Source organism: Chrysochloris asiatica, unplaced genomic scaffold, assembly GCF_000296735.1.
Source record: "Chrysochloris asiatica unplaced genomic scaffold, ChrAsi1.0 scaffold00308, whole genome shotgun sequence".
NCBI lineage: Eukaryota > Metazoa > Chordata > Mammalia > Afrosoricida > Chrysochloridae > Chrysochloris > Chrysochloris asiatica.
In genome coordinates this window covers 1,689,547-1,700,337 of record NW_006408826.1, presented here as the reverse complement: position 1 = coordinate 1,700,337, position 10,791 = coordinate 1,689,547, and the positions used below count along the sequence as shown (strand labels likewise).

The window sequence follows — 10,791 nt, the reverse complement described above, 5'->3', positions numbered from 1 at the left end:
ACAATAAAACATTAAAAAATAAAAAAGGAAATGCTGGGGACCGTGGTAGACTGTAGAGTACCGGGGGTAGTGGGCTCTAGATAAATGAGATCATGTGGAAGGCGGACCCAGCACAGCAAGATCTTTAATTTCGCAATAGAAACCAGAAACCTAAATTTCAGTGTAATTCTCTCAGATTTCTAAAGAGGAGCAACAAATTCTAAGTTTGTTAGAATTAACCACTGCATCGTCGTCTCCCCCAAAACACATATACGGGCTACACATTTGCAACCTCTAAAGTTTGATCTATCGGAACTTGGGTCAACTCCAATACTGTAATTTCTAACACTGAGAATGTGAAAGGGACTGGGTACTATGGAACTTTTCACCTAACACATCACAGGGATTTAACATAAATTTCAGTGTGTCTCTGCGGTGCCCATATAGGCATATACAGAGTGTGTCTGCTCTATAGAGATATTGGTATAACTAAAAGTTTTTAGACAATCCATTTTAAACTTAGTATTATGGATCGAATTGTGTCTCCCTGCCCCACTACCACCACCAAGAAAAAAATGTGTGTTGGAATTCCATCCACTATACCTGTGGAAGGAGTAAGGGTGGTGTAAGCATTTTGTGAGTGGCTGCTAGCCTAAAGATTGGGGGTTCAAACCCACTCAGTGGCTCCAGGCAAGAAAGGCCTGGCGATCTGTCCCTATGTTGTTGTTGTTATGTGCTGTGGAGTCGTCAGTCCCGACTCATAGCGACCCTACACAGGGTTTCCAAGGCTGTACATCTTTTACAGGAGCAGAAAGCCTCATCTTCTTCCAGTGGACCATCTGGTAGATTCGAACTGCTGACCCTGAGGATAGCAGCCCAAGTCATAACTACTACACTACCAGAGCTCCTATCTGTCCCTCTACAGATGACTAAAGAAACCCTATGGTGCCACTCCTCTCTGTAACACATGGAGTCTCCATGAGTTGGAATTGGAACCGACTTGACGGCATTTAACTAGAACAACAGGACACCCGTGGATAGAATGGAAGCAAATGACCTTTTATAATGCAGTCTTCATTATTCTTCTTTCCAGGGTTGTAGATCTTTGCGGGAGCAGAAAGCTGGGCTGAAATCACCAATCACGTGGTTCACCAAGTACAGTGCTTATCCTACAGAGCCCCTGTGCCCCATACATAATACATTTGAATGTACTGTTAATGTAGCCATACCAGAACAGGGAATTACCTACACTTAATCACCTCTGAATTATAAAAAGATCACAATGGACACAGAGACTAGCACCTAGTGGGGAAGACAGATGCCACGTGAACATCACCAGAATTATCAATAAGGAAAGAATCAACATGGTCAAGACTCAGGTTTGGACTTTAAGCCTCCAAAATGGTGAGAAAATTTTAATTTATGTTCTTGGAAAGGACCTATGTGGTCTTTCAGTTACAGCGGTACTAGTAAACTAAACTGTAGCCCGGGTGTGAATCTGTAGGATAAGCACTGGACTGCTAACTGCAAGGTTGGCAATGCAACCCACCAATCGCTCGTTGGAAACCCTATACAGGGTCCTTATGAGTTGTAACTGACTCGATAGCACTTAACAGCACCAGCAAAGTGAACTAAACTAGTCCGTATTTAGATGAACAATAATACATTTAGTATAAGAAATCAGATGCACAAATCTTCCAGCCAATAGAGATCAAGACCAGTGAGCTTCCCATTTTAGTGCTCCCTCCCCCCATTTCTAAATTCTTTTGGTATACTGCTTTAGGAATATCTAATCTTTATGGTTATATCAACATAAAGAAACAAGTTTCCTAGTTTCTCCCAAAATCAAAAACCCTAAATTTTAAAACTGTAATCTGTTTTTGAGAACTTGTCCAAAAAGCAAAAGGATGTGGGAAAGGGGCAGCTTTGTGTTTAAAACAAAACCAAAAGAAAGAAATTCTGCCAGAGAGAGAAAACAAGACTGGTTTGAGCTGCTGGCACGCGTTATTTTCGGAGTTTCAACATTACACTGTTTTACAAGCCCCTGAGTCAAAATGAATATGCTGCTCAACTTCCTAAGTGACAGACCACCACAGCTCTGAACTGGTTTTCAGTGTAATTGGAATGGAACCAGCTTCCTCTTTGGATCACCTCTCAGAGAGCAGATTCACTCCCTTCTACCTGCTCCCAGCTCAGAGCAGGAGGAACAACAAAAGGCACTCCAAGACTAAAGTCTGGAAACTAACCATGTTTAATATCTGCTGGGTGGTATCTATGAGACAATTCTTATCCCCCAGACATACTTTCAGGGCTGTTGGCTATTGTGTTCGGGCTTTAACCCTGTTTTTAATGTTAATATGGCAATGCAAGATCAGCACTGGACTGCGAACCACACGGTTAGCAGTTCAAACCCACCTGCTCCTCAGAAACCCTATACAGGGTCGCTATGAGTTGGAACCGACTTGACGGCACTTAACAACAACATATAACATAAAGGAGTCCCTGGGTGGTGCAAAGGGTTAACGTGCTCAGCTATAACTGTAAGGGTGGAAGTTTAAGTCCACCGAGGACCCTCAGAAGAAAGGCTGAACAATCAGCCATGGAAAGTTGTACAGCACAGTTCTACTCTGACACACGTTGGATCTCTGTGTTGGAGACGAATCAATGGCAATTGGTTTATGAAACATAAAAGTTGGATTACTTGCTATAAAAATAATATATACAAGGGGGATTCAAAAAGCTTATGGAAAAAGGAAATGGAAAGATAATGGAATTTCTCCATGAACATTTTGAACCCCCTCCTATTCCTGTAACTTTTCTTTCTTCATGTTTACGGTAAAGAAAAGCAGTAACAAAATGAGAGACCATTGACAAAGTCCATTTATTACATATAAGAGTGCCAATGACATTGTAGGATAAGCACTGTATTGCTAACTGCAAGATCAGCAGTTCAAACCCACCAGCTGCTCAGCCGGAGATAAATAAGGCTGTCTTCTCCCGTAAAGATTTTGTTGTTGGTGTTCTTGTTGTTATATGCCATTGAGTCGACTCCAACTCATAGTGACCGTGTACAGGGTTTCCAAGGACCAGCTGGTGGGTTTGAACTGCTGACCTTGTGTTTCACAATCCAGTGCTGATCGTAAAGCGTTATACCATTACAACCTCGGAAATCCTATACAGGGTCACTATGAGTCTGAATCAGCAGAATAGCACTGGATTTGGTTTGGTTTCGTTTTATTTATTTCATGCATATGTGCCAGGCTTCTTGTATGTATTATCCTATTTAGCCTTCATAACATTGCAGAGAAGTGGGCATTATTGCCACTTTAGAAATGAGCAACCTGAAGCTCAGAGGTGCACGACTATGTCCAGGGTTTCAGCTCGCACCCAGGTCTACTCTGAAGGGCTATTTCTTTTCAGTACTCAGATTTCTGTTTGGCATTTAGGGATGGCATGCCCATGATATCTGCAAAATGGGACAAGTACTATCAGTCAAAATAAATAGCAGAAACAATTTGGCGTCATGGAGGCCACTGATTGGGCACTATTGTATTCAGTGTCACAACAGAAGAGAATGTTGAGATACTGCCTGGCCTAAGACTGACCTGGATGAGGTCTGTTCCACCTCTTTAGAGAGTGCTGGGGATTATCTCGTGACCCCAAGCTATACAGTTTCTAATGGCTTGAGCCACTTCAACACTATGCCCCAGCCCCCATGTCCTCACTTTGAAAAAGTGTAGAGAGAATCTGTTACCACACCAGTCACCAAGCAACTAGCCAAGTGACTTCAGGGATATAGCAGTCTCCAGGGCAATACTCCTTTCTTCTTGTCATTCCCATCCTCTCCCTCTCATTGGACCAAAGGCTTCACAACTCAAGTAACCAGCTCACTCCTCTCTTTTCATCCACTGGACCATTCTTTTAGGTACTACCCATCCTAGCCTCCAGAATCAGCCCCATTCCAGAGAGCCTCCAAGGTCAAACCATTGTATCCTGCCCCGGCTGAAGTTCATGTTTTTCACCCTGGTGAGCCCTGTCCACGTTAGCAGAACCAGTGTGCCTGCCCCCATTGTTCTGGGTTTCACACTTGATCCAGTCAATTTCGTTTCAAGGTATCTGTTCCTAGGAGTCACTTACAAGCAATCCATTTATGAGAAAAGCACGGGGGAAATACCGAAACAAAACAAGGAAAGGTAACAGAAACAATGTGCTTACTTAAGTCCAAATAAAGATCTCTTTTATGAGGCCTTCCCCACCAGCCGTTCCTTCATAATATTTATGAGCCTGTCCTATCATCGAGAGCTCCTTCAGCCACTGGCCATTCCATATTTAACTTTGTATTGTACAGATCCAGAACTAGATATTCTATTCAACAAGTACCTGCGAGCTCTATTTCTTTGTGTATATATTAAAGTCTAAAAACTATATATGAAACTAAGCTCTGCACTGAGAACAATCTCTCTATATATGAAGGAATGAGAAATTTCTGGAAGCTTTAAGAAGTTACCTTTGATAACAGTAGTTCAGTTGTGCACAATACCAAGACCCAGGCCATTTCTTTATGTGTCCTAAATTGTTCAAGGTCTGAAATGCTTATTCTTATAATAAAAAATCAGGTGTAGAATTCAAGATATAATTTGGTCAAAATGTTTAAAATCTAATTTCCACTGTATTTTTTTTTTAAATATATCAATCCAAGCTAAGCTATAAAGTTCAATGCCATTCAAGTAGAACAGATTCCTACTGTGCTATTTTCCTTCCCTAAATTTTACTTTGGATTGAAGATGTCACGTATTCAGTGGCTGATTCTTCCTTATTCTTTTCCATGCTGTCTAGATTGTTTGATGAACAAGTACTATGTTTTATATCATACAATCAATAAAGCAATCTTAAGTTCTGAAACAAAAATAATAGTAGCATTTAAAAGCTACTGAAGACCAACCAGCCAATTATTAAATGAGGTAGTCTTATTCCACCTTTCTCCTAAATACATCTATGGATCACTTCAGAAATGTTCTGGAAAATTCAGCACTTGGATGAACCACTGAAGGAAAAATTGAGCTAGAAGAATGTTTCAAATGTACAGAGGAGAAACAGAAATAGAACTGTCAGCCTGGACTGAAAAGCTACTACTTTCTTTTTCCTTCCCAAAAAATGTAGTCAACAAACTAGAATTCTGCATTTCTAAACTTTGAATCTGGAGAAGAATTGAAACCACAAGGCTTTCAAATGAGTACCAAATTTCTCTTGCACAGTGAGTGACACCCAAGAAGTGTGGCCTTTTCCAATGCTAATGAAGTTGTCTCCAGACTAGGGGTTATTGGGGCTCAGGATTTAAAGCTATTCTGCCAATGAATTCAAATTTGTCCCTAGTCTGCATCTGACAGCATGACTAGCAATGCTTTCTCATAAACTCGATGCCATTGCATATCTGCAGTGATAGTCTACCTCAACTGCTGTAAAACTCCCTGATGTCAATAACACAGTCATTATTTCAAAGCAACCCATGCAAATGCAAGTCTCCATTCATACCATATGTCCTTAAAACCCCATTCAGCAGTTTGTGCTACAACACCCTGCAGCCTCGTCCCTGCACTGGAATTGGTGGGCTAGGCTTTCCAGGACTGCAGGCAGAGCCCTTACCGCATTCCTTCTGAACCTCATCTTGCCTCTCGGGGGATTTGCTTCTGCCATCTCGCCTAGACACAATGAGACTCTTCTTTTCCAATTGTCAATGCAACATGGATGAAATATGAGCTGCTTCTTGGGGAGGATTTTAAAAACAGCAGCCAAAAACCTCTAAGGAAAAACAGCTACAGTAGCAACTTCCATCACCACCACCACCACCATGGAAGCACTGCAAAACCCAAAAAACCACTCTCCCTGATTAGTCAGCTGACAAATCTTTCCCTGCTTCATGGTAATTCAGAGCCGACACATCCCCCCCAGTTACTTAGGCTGATGGCAACGCCTGGACTGGCGTGTGCTGGAATGCTCAGTGCTGGAATGCTCAGGAAGATCAGGCCAGTCCTAAGAGTGGAGACCCGCAAAGACAGACGACTCCCCTCCCGGAGCTCTGAGCAGTCTTGCTGGGGCTGACTTGCTTCTTTGCGCAGTTTGATTTTTAAGGTGGAATGTGAAGAATCTTTGTGAAGGTAGTATTCACTGCCACTTTTTTCTAGCCCAGTCTGTGGTTTAAATTTCAATTCTGGGTTGTTAGTCTTTTTTTTTTTATCTCTCTCTCTCTCTTAGCATTTTAAAAACTTTTATTTATGTACTGCCACTACACCAGGGAACACTGAATGGTTTAAAATTGAGAAAGGTGTGCGACAAGGTTGTATTCTTTCACCATACTTACGCAACCGGTATGCTGAGCAAATCATCCCAGAAGCTGGGTTCTATGAAGAAAAACATGGCATCAGTATTGGAGGAAGACTCATTAACAACCTGTGATATGCAGATGATACAACCTTGCTTGCTGAAAGTGAAGAAGACTTAAAACATTTACTGATGAAGATCAAACATTTACTGATGAAGATCACAGCCTTCAATATGGATTACATCTCAATGTAAAGAAAACAAAAATCCTCACCCCTAGACCAGTAAACCACATTCTTATCAATGGAGAAAAGATTGAAGTTGACAAGGACTCCATTCTTCTTGGATCAACTAACAACACTCACGGAAGCAGCAGTCAAGAAATCAAACGACATATTGCATTGGGCAAATATGCTGCACAAGACCTTTTTAAAGTGTTGAAGATCAAAGATGTCAGCTTGAGGACTAAGGTGCGCCTGACCCAAGCCATGGTATTTTCAATAACCTCATATGCATGTGAAAGCCGGACAGTGAATAAGGAAGACTGTAGAAGAATTGATGCTTTTGAGTTATGGTGTTGGAGGAGAATATTGAAAGGGCCATGGGCTGCCTAAAGAACCAATGAATCCATTTTGGAAGAAGTGCACCCAGAGTGCTCCTTGGAGGCCAAAATGACCAAACTTCGTCTCTCATACATTGGACGTATTGTCAGGAGGGACTAGTCGCTGGAGAAGGATATCATGTTTGGTAAGGTGGAGGGTCAAAGGAAAAGAGGAAGACACCCGACAAGATGGATTAGCCAAGTGGCAGCATCGATGGACTCAAGCGTGCCAACAGTAGTGAGGTTAGCACAGGATCAGGCAGTGTTTCGTTCTGCCTCACTATGGGTCAGTGCCGACTCGATGGCACCTAACAACAACAACTACACCAGGAGTCCTGGTGTGGCACTGTGGGTTAATGTGCCAGACTGTAAAGCCATTTGAACTGCAAGGTTGGCATTTCAAGCTCACCAGCTGCTCCTTGGAAACCCTATACAGGGTCGCTATGGGTCAGAATCGACTCGACGGCACTTCACAACAACACCTACTCATCTGTCAGTGTGTCCTACTGTGGTGACTTGTATGTTGCTACGGTGCTGGAAGCTATGCCACGAGTATTTCAAATCCAGGCAGGAACACCCATGGAGAACAGGTTTCAGACCAATATAGACTAGTTAGAAGCCGAGGCAGACCACTTCTGAATGGTGAGCCATTGAAAACCTTATGAATAACAGCCGAGCATTGTCAGAAATAGTGCCAGAAAATGAGCCCCATGGGTGGGAAGGCACTCAAAATGCGAGTGGGAAGGGGCTGTCTCCTCAAAGGAGAGTGCCCTTAACGACATGGACGGAACAAAGCTTTCAGAACCTTCATTTGCTGATGGGGTACATGCCAAAATGAGAGGAGGCAGGTATAAACATCAACTATATCAAGCTTGGTAAAGTGGAAGGTCAGCCAAAAAGAGGAAGACCTCCAAAGAGATGGATTAACACAGTTACAGCAAAAATGGGCTCAAATGTAACAATTGTGGGGATGGCACAGGACAGGGCAGTGTTTGTGTTCTGTTGTGTATAGGGTTGCTATGAGTTGGAACCAACTTGATGGTTCCTAACAACATCAACATAAACACTGGACTGCAAACCCTAAGGTCAGCAGTTTGAGCCCACCAACAAACTGCTCTGCAGGAAAAAAAGATAAGCTTTTCCGATCCTGTAAAAGATTTAGTCTCTGAAAGCCAATACTGGTTGCTCTGAGTCAGAATCAACTCCTCGGCCCTTAACAACAATAATATTGAAGAAGAAAACGACACAAAAGTGTACAACTTGATAAATTTTTACTAAATGAATACACCTGTGTCCCCATCACCCAGATGGAAAAATAAAGCGCTGCTAGCAATGTAGAGTCCTGGTGTGGCGCTGTGGACTAATGCACTGGACTGCAAACTTGGTTTGAACCAAAAGGTCAGTGGTTCAAGGTCACCCGCTGCTCCTCGGCAACCCTGTACAGGGAGGGTTGATCGGGGTAGGAACTGACTCGACAGCAGTTAACAGGAGTCATGGTGTGGCACTGTGGGTTAATGCACTGAACTGCCAACTTGGTTTGAACTGCAATGTCGGTGATTCAAGCTCACCAAATGCTCCTTGGAAACCCTTACACAGGGTCGCTCTGGCTCGGAACCGACTCGATGGCACTTAACAACAGTAGCAATGCAGATGTCCTGCTAAGCCCCTTGCAGCCACTACCCTTCCAAAAGTAACTACTATCTTGACTTCTAACCTACTTTTTGTACTTTATATAAACAGAATCTACCAATGAGCTCTTTTGGATCGGACAGCATTATATGTGCACGATCCAATCATATAATGGCATGTAAAAGATAGCTTCTTTTTATTGCTACTTCATATTCTATCCATTCTGGGTGGTTTCCAGTTTGGAGAACTTAAGATCCAATTCTGGTTTTGGACAACTACATTACTTTCTCAGTTTTGAGCCTTGGGGAAGATCACAGTTTGTGAAATTTTCTCCTGGTAACAATCCTGAAAGAAAATAACATGCAAACTCTCCAAGATGGATCAAATGATCTCCCAACTGAACATTTCCCCCTAATGTAAACCAAACCTTGTCTCTTTCCATTAGTCACAATGAAATCTACACATTAAGTTCTGCACACAGAATTGCTTCATTACTTCACAGACACACATTTAAAATAATACATCAAAGACAGTTATACCTCTGAATACAATGGCCATTTTTACCAGGGGTCTTCTCTGAGTGCTTACATTTTGCTCTTAGCATTAGTTTGTACTCAATGTTTATCTGTATTTCAAACAGTGGTTAGGATCATTCATGTGTTAAGTATGAGTATAGAATCTGTACCACACGGGGAAACATTAAAAAATGAAAAAAAGGTACAAGGCCCTAATCAACCTTTACACTGTTACAGATTACCAGCACCTTTCCCATTCTCCTCATCACCATTAGCTTGGCAGTTATGAGAGTAAAGAGAACCTACGCGCTGAGTTCTTTACTGAGTGTGGTTCATACTTACCACATACTATTGAGAGAGCATCCCTGGGCTCAGTCCCCAAGAAAAAAATCACTACCCCCTGTCTACCCCAATTCCACAGGATTAAGAACTAACCATTTATGTATCTTTCACAAAAAAGAAGAACTCTATTCCAAGCAACCTACCTGATTAAAAAAATAAAATTCTACCAACCAACTGATGGCATATGCCAAATGGGTACTCAGTGAAAATTAATTAAATCAAACGGGTACAGTATTGGACAGAGGGAAAAAAATCTGAGCACTCAAAAATATTTTATTGTAACCAGTGCTATGTTTAGGACAAAAGAATCAATTGTTGGCATAAACTGAGGTTTGTTCATCAAGCCGAAGGACTGATCCTAATAGGGCAATAATCGATTCTTTTCTCCTAAACATAGCACTGGTTACAATAAAATATTTTTTACTCCATTGAACTGCATTGATGGGGTTCAGTAGTATACAGAGAACGATGGACCCTGCCCACAGGACCTTTACCTTCTTCTTCAAGGACACTGAATTTATTTGTTTATGTGTGAGTCACTTGAAAACAGCAGAAATGGAAAAGGCGCCATGTGAAATTCTTAACATTTCATTTCTTACTCAGGCTTTTAAAATTACGGGGCTGTATGACCTTGGAGATGTCGCATGACCTTTACAAAGTGTGTCCACTTAGCTATTTTCCTCATTCAGAAGATGATCATAATGATATCTACCTATAGTACTATAAACTAGGAGATTAAGAGAATCAACATTATTTAAGAACTGTGAATACTTGCAAAAAATAAAAAACAGACACGGGAACTTCACAGAGTTCATGGACAACTTCCATTATCTTTTCATTCTACTTTCCCATTAACTTTCTGAGAACGACTCATATTTTGACACAAAGTCAAAATCGTACCATTTGAATTCAGTAACCTGAGTGGATCTAGAATAACTCTTCTCTCCACTGCCTAGGATTAAACACCTGTGCTGTGTTAACCAAACAAAAACTTAAAACTTCACTGACTTGCCCAGGAAGAAGAATAATTCAATCTAGGTACTAAATGAATAATGAGCTCATTCATTTTACCATGTGTCTGCTAGTTATTTTCTTTTCTTTTATTAAGTCTCGTTGGCAATATGTATAGCAAAAGAAACACTGGCTTCGAAGTCCAACAATCTAGATTGATTCTCACAACTTCAGACACCAATTATCCATTCTTTACCAACAGGTTTTATTTGCGATGGAGTTGTTTTGTTGAATCTACTCTACCAACTCCTGAATCTACTTTCCCACCTCATCATCCTATATATGTAGTTGGTGGTTATGTGCCGTGGAGTCGGTTCCAACTCATAGTGACCCTGTACAGGGTTTCCGAGGCTGTATATCTTTATGGGAGCAGAAAAAAACTCATCTTTCTCCCGC

At 41.5% G+C, this 10,791-nt stretch overlaps 1 protein-coding gene across 1 annotated transcript in view; it reads right to left on the bottom strand.

Moving 5' to 3' along the window:
- The window catches only part of MCF2 (MCF.2 cell line derived transforming sequence), a 122,712-nt gene that overhangs the window by 70,089 nt on the left and 41,832 nt on the right, over positions 1–10,791 (bottom strand). The window lies entirely within an intron of this gene.